The following is a 15,639-nucleotide window of genomic DNA, read 5'->3' on the forward strand; positions in this document are numbered from 1 at the left end:
TGATCTGCCTTAAACGTATGAATGTTGTTTATATTTAAGCATATCGTTTGGGATCTTGCTCTTAATCATGGTATCGACTATACGTTCCATGGTTTTGAGTAAGAAAGAAGTTAGACTTATCGGGTGATAAGACTTAGGAATAGCGTAGCTAGCCTTTCCAGGTTTGGGGATAAACACTACCCTCGCCTCATGCCAGGCTTTAGGGGTATACGCAAATTTTAAACATGCGTTGAAGATACCAGCTAATTTACTTTTGGAGTATGGCCGGAAAGACCTGGTCTGGTCCCGCTGCTTTAAAAGGTTTGAAACTGTTGATGGCATCTTTAACCATTGTTTCATCAATGTTTGGTGCTTCGTCCGTAGCATTTTCCCCATCTGCCGATATCCCTACATTTGCGTAGTGCTCGGCAGGAAATGCGTATTCATCAAAAGCCCCAACGTGTCCTCATTGTTTCCATCTTATTATTCAAGTAATCTAAAAGGGCTTGGCCCCTTTTGTTAGTATTAGTACTTCCCCACTTGACGTGGTGTGAGTTAACGTCGCTACCCGCTTGTTCCAAGGACTAGTTACGAACTAGCTATTTCTCTGGTCTTTTGGTAACCACCACTAGTTACCCTCAAATCTACTCGCAATGCTTTGAACTGTAGAATTTAACATGGGGATGTCATTGGAGGTAGACAATTGTCTACTCTCTGCATTACCAATAGCCCGACGTAGCATACCACATAACTAGAATTTTGTGATAGGTGAAATATCTAGTCCGAAGTATCATTCTAAATAACTAGTGAGCAGTATCCAGTAAAATAACTACTTACGTGTATGTAGTGAAATTTATAGTCCATTTTTTAGATTTATAATATGGATACATAGTATACTTTTTATATTTATAAAACTAAATTGTAATAATAATAAAAGTAAATAATTTCATGTTCAGTTTGGTTACCTAAAAATATTAATTCATTTTGAAAAAAGGATTAACAAACATTTTAATTTTTGTTTGCTGATTTTTAAACACTATTTCTTTTGAATACACGCTTCTTTTGCCTCTGCATTGATTTGCGTATTTGGTCTTCCCCAGAACCACTCGAGTTTTCATGCCGCGAAACAACTTCTCAAATGGAATATGTAAACATTAAAAGATTTTTTATTATGTAGTAAAAATTGAATTTCAATGATATGAACTTACCTAATATGACATCGTAAATGTTCTGAAGTTGTTTTAAACTTTTTTTGCCATGTATCCCATCGACATTATATTCCGAGAAACTCTATGTTTAATACTCCACTCTTTTTATTTCACAAACCATTTCTTCCGAATCGTCCACATTTATTTTTTCTGCAGTTTTCACATTTGTTGTTTGAAAAACAACATTTTCTTCGCTTTGTGGCATATTATACAGGTTCTCGGGCGAGACCCTGTATTAGCATAAAAAAGTTGGTAATTTATATGCTTTAGTCCAGAGACCTTGTTCAGAATAGTCCATGGTTCCTGGATCAAACCGATGTGTACTTTACCTGTGTTAATTTGCTCCATCAGTGCATTGTTTGCAAACAAATAGCAGAAATGTCAAAATCAACGTATCAGCCAATCAGATGCTAGCGAACATACTGCTAAACGGGTAGCTACACTTTGATACGGCCAAAAATGTGCCTCATCGAAATAACAGTATGTTTGGACGAAATTCGTTTCAGACAATTTGGAGTCGATTTAGCCATGTTCTTCCGTCTGTCCGTCTGTGTGGCTGGTGCACACGATAACTCTCGAACAGATCAACTGATTCGGACCAAATTTTGGGTATCGTAATATTTTGTCCAAACTTAGTTAAAGTTCCAAGATGGGCCATATCGGTCCACTTCTTCGGGTACCTTCGCCACAAAAGTTCAAAATTTGTCTGTAGAATGGTGTGAACGATAACTCTCAAAAGGAGCAATCGATTTGGTCCAAACTTTGCACATCGTATTATTCATTCTAGATGTAGATCGGGTTCGAATATGGAGTATATTGGTCCACTGCTTGGGGTACCTCCCACACAAAATTCGGTTAAAGTGAAGTTTAAGAGCTTCTTTCGCATCGTTTATATTCTTTTTGCGCTGTTCTGGCATCGTTTAGATTCTTTTCAGTGGGTTGTTCTAGTGGCGTCATTTAAAACGGAAAAAAAGTCAATAATTCCTAGCTCCAAAACCCTGCCGATAAATACTCAAATAGCTAACGTGCAAGATAACTCTAAAACTTTTTCAAAAATTTCTTCCAAACTTAGTTTAACGTAATTTAATATTTCGAGTTCTTTATGAAGAAGTTTGGTTACTAAAAATGTTTGGTATATATCAATGATTTGGTATAGCCCCACATTACGGTACATAAAGTTTTTGAAACATAATTATTGTGTTTGGTTTTGTTTTATACCCTCCACCATAATATGGAGGGTATAATTAAATTTGTCATTCCGTTTGTAACACATCGAAATATTCATCAGAGACCCTATAAAGTATATATTCTTGATCAGGGTAAAATTCTAAGTAGATCGAACCATGCCCGTCAGTCCGTCTGTTGAAATCAAGATAATTTTTAAGATAGAGTTTTGTATTACGGTGAGTTTGTGCATTAAGAATGTGGATAATACCCTAGACAGACGGCAGCGTTAATTTGCATTAATTAATGCATTAATTAATTCGTGCATTATCCACATTCTTAAAGCACAAACTCAAACAGAATTTAAAGGACTTTTAGGTATTTCAATATGGCAATACCGTAGAAGAGAACCCATATTCATATGAGGGAGAGAGCATATTCATGCTCTGAGACACAAGGAAAACAAAAAATACAGTGCAAACAACAACAAAACAGCAATCAGCTGTTTCGTAAATGCAGAAACTGTCGTCTGTCAGGCTAAAATTAAATGCATATCTTAATGCAAATTAACGCTGCCGTCTGTCTGGGGTATAATGTACGAATTAATTTGAATTAAGGCAGTTAATGCAAATTAACTGTGCCGTCTGTCTAGGGTATTATCCACTAACATCTTCCCTTTGCTTTATATCTTTGATAAAGATGTTTATATAAAATTTAATTTTGTTCGGTATTAATTTTGTAATTTTATTTTTTTTTTTTGCAGTAAAATATTTGTCTGTTATTAGCAAATGCATTTATAGGTATGTTCAGACATTTGCCCGGTTTGCCCTAATTTACTCTCTTTCTGTGTGCCAAAAGAGGAAATCATTGTTGGGGAAAGAAAATATGCTTGCATCGCTTGTTTAAACACCCCACTAACATGAAGTGTTTTTTCTGCAGATAAGGAAATGGGAAATGAATTCACTTGAAACACTCACACGAGAGGGATTAAAATGCTTTTGAAATGCCGTTGTGTTTATAAATGAATTTTGCACTTCACCACAGTGCTGAACATTTTAAGATTTTTTGAATGACTTTGTATTTACTTCATTGGAGAAAAATCAAAAAACCTTTTGAATGGCAATTTAATGATAGAAAGTCATGACTTGGCTGCGGGTTATTATCAAATACTTTTTATATAATAACAGAACAAAATCACGTGTGTAAAATAAAGTTATAACAGCCATACCTATTGGTCTTGGAGAAAACGTTCCAGAATATAAATTGTCAAATATATTACGGACACCCAATAGGCCGAATGTGACTTGTTATTGTTAGATTGTAAAAAATAAGTATTGGAATATTTGTTTGAGCATTTTCCTATCTCTATAATTATGGCAATATATATTTAATAACTTCATTACTTCTAGTATCCAGGTGTTAATGGGTCATAAGCGATTTCATTTACCTTGTGATAAAATCTAGAAAGGTGCTATCATTGTCCGTGTTTTCATCCCAATTGCATTTGTTCCATTCCCCAAGATAAAATTAAATCAATATTGATTTAAAAGCAAGGCGACATGTTTTCATATCCCAATACGTATTATTGTCACTGTGAATATCTGAATCTCAACATTTTCACTTAATGTTTGGACGTTTATTTTTCTTATCTCTCGCTAACACAAATCAATCATAAAGAGTTGATGAGCATGATACCATCACACCATCCCATCTTCAGCGACGGGGATCCTGAGTCACATATCCTCTTGCTAGCAACAGCACGTCGCAACATAGCCTCCCAAACAAATCACACAAAAAATTCCCAAGTCCATATGACACACATACTCATACTCGTTCGTTCTATGTAAACACAACACTCTAATAAACAATTCGAATACGTATCATATTTTTTGTTGTGATCTTTAAGCAATTAAATAAAACAAACTGAACAGAACCGAACGAAATGCGGAATATCTGCTGTTGGGGAATAACTCTTGACTTACTCTCGTAGGGGCATCGCAGCACGTAGGCAGGCACTCAATCCATTTCTAGAGTAAATGATTCAGCCAATATCTGTGAGTTATCTACAAGTATCTGTGCCGTAACCATTATTACCTACTTGACTCAGATATCATCATCGATGCTTGGATTTACGTGCAATCGAGTTTAAGCATTGAGAAGAGTACAGTGGGCATATACAGGGCAGGAATGATAGCTCTTTTGGGAAGAAAATATAGCTGAAACATTCAAAATATCTGGACTTATAACTTACAGTAAAGGCGTTTAATATTTTGCTTAACGTTCTGCTCAGTAGGTTAGAACCGGGCTTTAAATACAGGTGTAGGTAGGAGACATATTGGTTGTACTTTGTATTCATAGGTACCACGAAAAGAACCAGACGGATAAAATAGTTCAGGAAAAGGTCAAATAGTTCAAGGAAAAGGTTCTTTAAGACATAGCTTAAGTAGTCGTAAGTACCTATAAATAGAACATAATATCCGCATTTATTCCACTGTACCTCCTCTAACATATTGAATGATGTTGTTATACGATTTACAATCAACTCACAATAAACATCTTCATTGACGGACCTGGTTTGAATTTGTTTTTGAAGTGTATCAACTTACGAGAATGGTGGGTATCGGTCGGTGGAGCCTCTTAGCGATTGCAGTTGCAACCAATCTGTTGGCTGGTTCACTATGAGATAAATAAATATTAGATGTTATAAATACTTTACCATTACCCAACCTTAGGTTTCCTGGTGATCGGCTTTATCTTATCAATTTGCCATAATATGCATTTATGGATGTTAAACACATCTGTTCTCTCACAGGCCTGGTGGGCTGAGCAAAAAAGGTGGAAAGGAACGAAAACCAATGACAAATATTTAATCATATATTTTTTTCAAAAGGTGAGATTCCCATGATAAATCACACACACATATAAGCATATTTATATTTCTAATCTAAGATATTTCAGATCGAAGTTGTTGTGTGAAGAGTTGATTTTTTGTTGTGTTTTGTTTTTTGAGCTAAAAAGTGTTGCTGTACATGCCGTTTTGTTTACAATCATAGAAAAAAGGGTTGTCAATTACATCGTTTGTTATTGTCATTTTGTGATGACTTCATTACATTGGCATCTTTCCATCCATGCCATGCAAAGAAAGACCCCCGGACACAGACGTCACTCAATGGGCAGACAGAAAGCTAACCATAGATAAAAGTGTCTTGCAAATTTGTCTTCCGTGTCTGCATGGTTTTTTGTTGGTTAGTTACATAGCTGGATTGAAGGTATTGGTTTCATAAAAATATTGGAAAAGTTTTTGCTGTTCTCAGGGGATAAGGTAGTCTAATATCTCAGAGGTATCAGGAGGTTGTATATTTATAAAAAAAAACAACGTTGTTTCGATTAACGGATGAAGAAGGCTGTGGAAAGTGGAATTACTAGTAACAAGTAAAGAAGTACCAGTCGGCTTGGCCGATCGGATGTAAAGAAGAGAAGTAACACACAATACTTCTGACGTTTATATAAACGATATACAACATTTGGACCAAATAGGTTTCTCTCTTCGAGGGTTATTTTTCGTAGTACTCAGTATAGTTGGTGCCGGAAGGCTTTTTGAAGCTTTTGGGCTATTATCTCAAGAAGTAACGACTTGCCCTGAAAGAACATGTACCGACGTAATGGGGAAAGCAAATACTAGTTGTTACAACAAAAACCAAAGGGATTCGAAGTCCAAATTTTGGACCGATTCGGTGCCATGGTGCCATACAGATTTTTTTACAGCTTTCGGACTATTTACCCAGGAAGTATGGAGGCAGCGAATACAAGTGGTCACAAAAAGAAGCAAAACGATTCGATAGCAGGACTTAAACTGCACTTTTTCCAAATTTTGTGTGGGAGGTAGTCGAAGAAGTGGACCTATATAGTCCATATTCGAACCTAATCTATGTCCCGTAGAGATATCACGATATGAAAAGTATGGACTAAATCGGTTACTGCTTTCGAGAATTATCGTGGGGAGGTACCGGTAGGAGTGGACCGATATGATACATCTTCGAGCTTAAACTAAATTTGGACAAAATCGCCAAAATTTGGACCAAATCGCCTTATCCGTTCGAAAATTATCGTGCGCTCCAACCACCACACATGGTGCCATAAGGTTTTTTAACCTTTCGGACTATTTTCTCGGGAAGCATGGTCTTGCCCCTGATAAAACTTGTACCATCGTAAGGGGACAGCGAATATAACTTGTTACAACAAAAAACAAACTGAATTTTTGTGTGGGAGGTTCCCAAAGGAGTTGACCTATAGAGTCCATATTAGAACCTCATCTATGTCTGCTAGAAATGTCACGATGACCAAAATATATACCAAATCGGTTTCTTCCTTCAAGAGTTATAGTGCGCACAATTTTTCCGAACATTTTCTTTTGTGGGTGAGGTACTTGAAGGTGTGGACCGATATGGCTCATCTTCGAACTTAAACTAAGTTTGGAAAAAATATTACGAAAGCCAAATTTTGGACGAAATCGGATCATCCGTTCGAGAGTTATCTTGCACACAAGCTAGCCAGACGGACGGACATTGCTAAATCGACTGCAAATTGTCTAAAACGGACTTCGTCCAAACATACTTAGGGTCTAAAACCATTATTTAGATGAGGCATATTTCGCCCGTATGAAAGTGTATATCACGAATATTGTCAATTATTTCATATTCCATTTACAAAAAGTTGAATTTTTTCACGCTACATCAAAGATTTTTGGTACATAGGTTAAGAAAAAATTCCCCAGTACGAATCTGCTCGCGAGCCAATTTTTGGTTGTTGCGGACAAAAGTTACGACGTTTTTATTTCATCTTTTAAGAAAAAAATATTATAAAACCGCTAATTATTTTTGTGAGCACAATTGTTACTAAAAATTTCTCTCGAAGTGGCTTCATCGATTAGATTCCATAATAAATGTAAAATGTTACACAGAAATCGCGGAATGTACATAAAATTGATAACTCATTGTTTTATTATAACCTTAAAAATAATATTTTTCTAATATAATACTACATTATAAACGATAGTTGCTTTTATCTATTTTTTTATACCCTCCACCAAAGGATGGGGTATATTAAGTTTGTCATTCTGTTTGTAACTACTCGAAATAATCATTGTAGACCCCACAAAGTTTATATATTCTTGATCAGTGTGCAATTCTACATCGATATAGCCATGTCCGTCCTTCTGTGGAAATCACTCTAGCGTCCGAACGGATTGACGTAGGTGGATAAAATTTTGGGAAAATCTATTATTTGTACGTGGGAATTTTGGTAATGAAAGCGGGCTATGTTGGTCCACGCGTTCGTATAGCCCCCGTACAAAATGACGCGTCGTCGTTTTAAGGAATTTTTAAGATATTTGTCCCATTTTACCACCGAATTGGTTGTAATTTGGTATTTTGTGTCTCCAGAGGCCAAAAAACATTCCTACCAAAGTTGGTTTATATAGGTCCACGTTTTGGTATACGCGTCAGTACGCGTCATTTTAATATATTTTGAATGTATTCGTTCCATTTGACAACAGAATCGGTTGTAACTTTGTATTTTGTGTTTCCAGAGGCTAAGAAATATTTCTACCATAAAATGTTTATGTAGGTCCTCGTTTTGATATAGCCCCCATAGGATGACATCTCCCGATTTTCGGTATTTTGAAGGTTTTGGCCTCATTATCACACCGAGATGGCTGAAATTTGGTATTAAGTCTTCGTTGGGGGTATAGAACTTTCCCCCAGAAATTTGTAGGTATAGGTCCACGCCATCATATAGCCCCCATAGAACGGTACCTTCCGATTTTCGGTATTTTGAAGGTTGTGGCCACATTAATCCACCGAAATGGCTGAAATTTGTGGTGGAGGGTATAAAAAGTTCGGCCCGACCGAACTTAACGCTTTTCCTACTTGTTCAAATATAGTATGGCTTAAAACAACGAATTTATAGTTGTTTTTATATACATACATACAGTGGCGTGCACAAATGAATACATGTTTACTACTTTTAACGTATTTTGTAAATAATAACACAGTGAAACACGAACAAATTAACCATATTCTGACACTGCAACGTGATAGATGGCTAAAAAAGAGAAGATATGTTTTTGATTTTCTCTCAAAGGCAAAAAGTTGCCTCTTGCCATTGTTTATTGATACTTTACGAACATTTTTTTACTTTGTTGTATCATTTAATTTTGAATTTTGTACAATTTGGTATCTATAGATCAAAACCAAAAGAAACAATTATGAAACAAAAGTATAATACCCTAGACAGGCGGCAGAGTTAATTTGCATTAAAAATTCTTTAATTTTAATTAATTTTTCACCCTGACAGGCAGACCACTACATAAAGTTTTACAAAAGTTCGCCAAAATATGCGAAACAAATATACTTTCTACCATTGACTTTTTCACCACGATAACGCAAAAATAAATTTAATTTATTCGCGATATTTAATATTATAAAAATGTCGCAAAACTGAAAAGAAACATTTGAAGAAGATATTATTTTCGATAGTATTGGTATGGTAGGTAATGAAATGTTTGTGAAAATAAAAATGTTAAAAAATAGATTTTATGGAAGGCGGGAAAAACGATTACCTATTCGCGAAAGACCACCACTTATTTGAAAGAATCGCGAAAATTGCTGATTTGTTTTCCTTTTTTATTTTCATAAAAATGGACATTTGACAAAAGACGATTGATTTACAACAGCATTGCCATATTCATATTGCTAAATTCAATATAAATTCAAATGAGGATAATGTTTAAATTAATTTGAATTAAGGCTGTTAATGCAAATTAAGACTGTCCGTCCGTCTAGGCTATAAGTATGACTTTCGAAGCATTGCACGAGAAGCCACTCCACAGCCGATATGTCTAATGAGCTGCCTAACTAACAGCGAAACCAGTCACATTATTTAATCGCTGTGTGGGTTCGAATCTTCGACGTTCCTTTTTCACTTGCAAAAAAAAAAAAACTACGATCATTCAGCTCAACTCCAGCGTGAAATTAATTAAAAACAAATATGAGATTTTTGTTCTTTATGGCAAGAGCTACAACTATGCATTTAAGAGTAAATCGAAATTCTTAATGGGTTGAAAATAATATTCCTCTTGATATCAAGGCCTCAAGTCTTTCGGGGCCAACAAAAAGTTTTAAATTTCAAAAAATTACTTTTTTTTGGATATTATATGTTCGCAATTTTTGTTCTTTATGCCATTGAGCGTTACAAATAAATAGGGTATAATAAATATTCTTTTGATAAATGTAGAAAAAAGTTTTTCCTGGCAAAGATTTACTCTTGTATGAGTGACGGCTATACCGGAACTTTGGCCTATGTCGACCTATTTTTGAAAAGGTGGTTTAATAGGAACTGGGAGCCATATTTACCAAAATACAGGTGATTTGGTTGGAAATGTGGTTAAAAGTGGTTAAAATTTTCAATGTTTTTATATAAAGTACTAGCAAACCCGGGTCCAAGTTGCTGGCCCGTCGTTTTGTTTTTCAATGGCAATTTTTATGCATTTTATACTTTACAAATCAAAAATACATATTTTCTACATTATTTCTTCGAGTCCATTGCCAAATCACGTTTTTCATTGAGTATTTGAAATTTAACGAATTTTATCTGTAATATTTCCCATCTCTAACGTACTTTGTTGGATTTTTCGGCCCAATGCATTGCAATGATGCTGTTTAGAATTGATAACACTGGTCAACAAAATTAAAAAAATTGAATGTTTTTTTTTATTTTTATTTTTTTTTGTGTTTCCAACTGAAATCGGCGAGTTATTTTTGAATCCGGTCACGGTTTTTCTCCATCGGCTCTTGTTTTTGAGAGATATAGCTCAAAATCGTTTTTTATACCCTCCACCATAGTATGGGGGGTATATTAAGTTTGTTTTTCCGTTTGTAACGTATTGAAATAATAATTTGCGACCCTATGAAGTATATATATATATATATATGTTCTTTAGTCGATCTAGCTATGTATGTCTGTTGTAATTAGACCATATTTATATTAGGCAATTTTGAATGAGAGAGAGGTGAGGCATATGGTAACCCTTTGCCTCTCAACACCCTCTCTCATCGACAAACTGAAAATAACCGCAAGCAAAATTGCCTAATGTAAATATGGACTTACTCTAGCGTCCGCAAAAATTGAGCTAGAGCGCTAGATTTATACACCCAACTATCTTTTTTCGGTATTTTGAGGGTTTTAGCTACGATTCTTAACCGAACTAGCTGTAATTTGCCATTTAAGGTTTTTAGGTGTCACAACACTATTTCACCAACAATTTTCAACATACGTCCATGTTTAGGTATAGCCTCTATATAACGGTACCTCCCGATTTTCGGTATTTTGAGGATTTTGGCTAAAATTGTTATCCAAACTAGCTATAATTTCACATTTGAGGTTCTTAGGCGTCACATCACTTCTTCGCCAAAAATTGTCAACATGAGTTCATGATTAGTTGTAGCCCCCATATAACGGTACCTCCAGATCTTCGGTATTTTCAGGGTTTTAGCTACATGTATTGACTGAATTATCCGTAACTTGACATTTGAGATTCCCTGCGTCCACGAAATTTCTTCACCAAAAATTGTCAACATTGCTCAATGGTTTGGAATAGCCCCCATATAACCGTACGTACCGATTTTTGGAATTTATAGGGTTTAGCTAAAATTTTTAGCCGAACTAACTGTAATTTGACATTTGAGGTTCTTAGGGGTCACAACACATCTTCATCAAAAATTGTCAACATAGGTCCAAGTTTAGTTGTAGCCCCATATAACGGTACCTCACGATTTTCGGTATTTCCAGGGTTTTAGCTACATTTTTCTGACTAAATCTGACATTTGAGCTTTCCTGCAGTCAAGAATCTTCTCCACTTAAAATTGTCGACAGTAGTTTAGTAGATGTAGCATATTTAAAAAATGGGCGTGGTCAAATTTTCTTTCCGTGTAAACCTATGTGGGAATATATTTCAAATAAAAAAGAAGACATATTTAATTATTATTACCAACGAACATTAGATTTTTATTTATAAAGACTGGCAGACCCCGTTCACGGTTGCTGGCCCGTCGTAATGAATTTTAATGAAAACTTTTTATGGACTTTATGCTTGACAATTCAAAAATAGGTATTTTCTACCTCACTTCATCGGTCCGTTTTCAAACCGGGGAGGATTTTAAATTTATCAACAGATTTTGTCCGTAACATTTCATTTCTCTTACGGACTTTGTCGGATTTTTTCGCTCATTGATGCTGTTTAGGATTTATTATAGTCAATGTCTTTATCCCAGCAAAATAAATTGGAAGTAGTGCAATGTGGACTAGTTCTGTCACGGCATGTTTTGATGCAGTTCAACCGGAGTCGTGAAAAAGGCACTCCAGTCCTCACATTTTAACCGCATTTGGATGCAATCCAAAGAATCACATGCACTTGTCACATTTTAACAACATCCGGATGCAGTTCAGCGGAGTCGTGAAAAAGGCACTCCAATTCCTCATAATTTAACAGCATCCGGATGCAGTCCAAACGGAGTCGTGAAAAAGGCACTCCGTTCGCTACATATTATTAGCTGTTGTTAGAGATTCCTACATGTACATTAATCAGTTTGTACATCTCTACAGGCAGGGGTATACATTTTCCAATAAGAGATAAGCGTGTTAACATTTTCAAACTAAATAATATTTCATTTGTGAACATTTTTCCGGTAACTCAAGAGAAGAAAATTTCCGAATGGAGTGCTGTTGGAGTACATGTCGAAATCTTAACTGGTGATGGGAAGACAATCCATTTAGCAAATGAAGCAAAAACAGTTCAGCTTGGAACAAATGGAGAGCGGAGGAAACAAGCATGTTTGCGATTAAATTCAATGGAGGATTTTCATAATTTGTGTTAATGTAATAAAGTTCTTAATATTTTTGTTTTACACAAATAATGCATTTTATTTGTTCTGACATATTTTGTAATGGCTTGCACAATTTCCGCAGAATGCCTGTATCAAAACCCGTGCTTTGGACTGCCTCCTATTCTACCCCAAAAGGTTAGTTAAAATGCAATGACAAAGGGTCAGTTAAAATGCAGTGCCAGAGGGTCAGTTAAAATGCAGTGCCAAAGGGTCAGTTAAAATGCAGTGCAATGGAGTGTCTCTTTCCGTAGTCACGCTCTTGTAAAAATCATGAGTGAAAATGCATAATTTGATGCACTTCCTGATCACTTGTACATATCATTTAACTGCCTCTTTGGAGGCAAACTTTTTGCTGGGATCCTAAAGCGATCTAAATATAAATGTTAAAAATATGGTCGAATTCTCCCGCTTATTGAGATTTATATGTTTTAGTTTTTCATGGCTGATGGACGGTTGAATCTCACCATTTAATTTTCTTGATCAGGGCGCAACCACCGTTGTTAAGTTTATCAAATATAGCGATTATAAAACAATAGGCCCCCGAAATTCGCCTACAAATATATAGCATTTTGGACCTGAACATTTTCTGAAAATTGCATGAAATTAGGTTCAGTAGTATTGGAAAAACAATGTATGTTTAAACAAGTAAGAAAGTATCGTGCTGACAGAGATATACCCTCAGCCACTAACCCAAAAAACACAAAACAAAAAACAAAACCAAACACAATAATTATGCCGTATATCAAATATATTGATTTTGTTTAACGAGTTTGCTTTGAAATCTGTATGTACCGTAATGTGGGCCTATACCAGATCTTTGACATATAGGAAACATTTTTGGTATCCAAACTTCTTCATAAAGGACTCGAAATAATAAATTACGTTAAAATAAATTTGGAAGAAATGTTTGAAAAAGTTTTAGAGTTATCTTGCACGATAGCTGTTTGAGTATGTACCGGCAGGGTTTTGGAGCTTGGACCATTATCTCAGGAATTATTAACTTATTCCGAAAAAAATTGAACCGTTTTAAATTAGGCCGCTAGAACAACCTACTGAAAAAAGAATCTAAACAATGCGAGAGGAGCTCTTAAACTTCACTTTTTTCGAATTTTGTGTGGGAGTACCCGAAGGAGTGGACCATAGCCCATATTCCAACCTGATACATGACCGGATGAAATAATATGATGTGTGTCTTTAGGCCCCAAAGAAGTACCGGAATTGTAGATTAATTCGTAAATTTTTAAACCGATACATTCGTAATATTTGTAAATATAGCGTTTTTCAAAATATCGCATAGCCTGTTTCGGGGGCCATCCCTGTACATTCCCTGACAATTTCAAGAAAATCGGTTCAGTGTTTTGGGAGATGTAACATATATTAAAACGTGGGCGTGGTCAAATAAGTAGGTAAGGTCGGAGACACAACCACAATTGTCTCGCAAATGAATTTCCAAACCGATACATTCAAAATTTCTGTAAATATTATCATTTTTTAGGATATAGGGTATAGCTCCCCCTCCGAAATTCAACTAATTATGTAGAATATTTTCACCCGGGCTATCTCTGTACATTCCCTGACAAATTCAGGAAAATCAGTTCAGTAGTTTATTAGAAAAGATTAAAATTGAAAATTAAAAAAACGGGCGTGTTAAAAGTTTCTTTCCATAAAAACGTTGGGTTATAACGAACAACTCAACTTTTTATTTATAAAGATTTATTATTTGTTTGTTTGTATAATGTTTGAAATACAAACGGAAAGTTGGAATGTTAACATTTCTGGTAGATCTTCTATGTATTTAGGACTTCTAACTATAGAAAGACAATAGATCGAAGTTCTTCTAGTTTCATATTTGAACCCATATAAGCTTTATTATCTATAATTTGACAATAAAATGTCGTTTATTTATGATAGCAAATCTTCTCGATTTAGAAGACTTATTTTCCATAGTTCGTCATCATAAATATTCTCAATCTTTAAACACTTCAGCAACTTATTTGTTCTACATATTAAATTAATTTAAAACATTCCGTTATGTGAAGCTTATAAAAAATAATAATTAATAAAATTTATACATAAATATAAAACGTTGATTTCTTATCATATACCCCTGACATCAATGTTTGATTGCTCTTTTGACAGCTAATGTATGAAAGAAAAAACCTTCATTGCATGTTTCTGTTGCTGGTAAAGTATGGAGCCCAAGTGCAATGGAACATCCTGTTAATGTTAGTTGTCGATGGCGGCCAATGTCAAAGAAATCTATGGCCATGATAGATATTAACAACCTCGAACACCCACCGTCTTTGGTGACCCTGGTTGGTAATTAAGATGTATTTAGACTGTGCGTGTCTGCGTTTTTTTCATAATTGCTCATAAATGAGTCGCTAATGCCATCGTGTTTGGTTGGTAGTGCTTAGAGCAGTTATTGGCTTCAAATCAATGTTGCAACTATTAGACCGCTTAATTAACAGCGTGTTCACCTTTTTCAGCCAATTGAAGTCATTGCTAAACGGTTAGAATGCATGTTAAATCAATGTCAGAAAATCAGAAATCCATCCAATTGAAGAAGTACATCAATGTATGGCAATTTGAACTGTAATATGGAATGACGCGAACCGGAATTGGTAACAACAAACCAAAGAATTATCTAAAGTATATTCGTATTTCTGTTGTCTTAGTATTAATATTATTGTAACAGATTTATTTTGTTAATAACGAATTCCAATACTTATTTCAATTCATTTGATTTACTTTAAAACAACCACTTCAGGTCACATACGCATAAATTAGCTTCCTCAAAATATGTGTTACAGCCACAAATGCACACAATTCTATTACCACAAAGTGATTGTAACTGAGAAGGCACTACTAGTAAAAAGTGTTTCCTGTTTACAATGGAGTAGTGTACAGTTGATTTGACCTCAAAGACGTTTTACTATTTGTCATTTGGTTTTTAGTGGGGAAATGACATGTTCTCCTCCCTCGCATAGACACAACACAAAGAGCTGTCCATCGCTTGTTTAGCTGCACTTATCATGCATCCAACAAACTATCCATTCAGCCATTCTCTTCCGTCTCCGTCGCAAAGCGATTCTTGGGTTTATGCATCCGTCGTCCCCATTCAATCAGTTGATCAGAGGAGACTCATAAACATGGCTTCAATGAATTTGTAAGCGCACAACGTCGAGTACAAAATTATTATCCAGGTTTTTTCTTTGACTTCGTTTATTCTTGCGGAGTTCTGGTGACACCTCTTCATTTCATTTGTTTTTATTTCTTTAGATTTTTTCTTCGTCTTTCTCAATTTCTTTAATATCAGAATATGTGTTTGGCATAACAATGACGAT

Source organism: Musca autumnalis, unplaced genomic scaffold (assembly GCF_047663935.1).
Source record: "Musca autumnalis isolate F117 unplaced genomic scaffold, ASM4766393v1 scaffold_3, whole genome shotgun sequence".
Lineage (NCBI taxonomy): Eukaryota > Metazoa > Arthropoda > Insecta > Diptera > Muscidae > Musca > Musca autumnalis.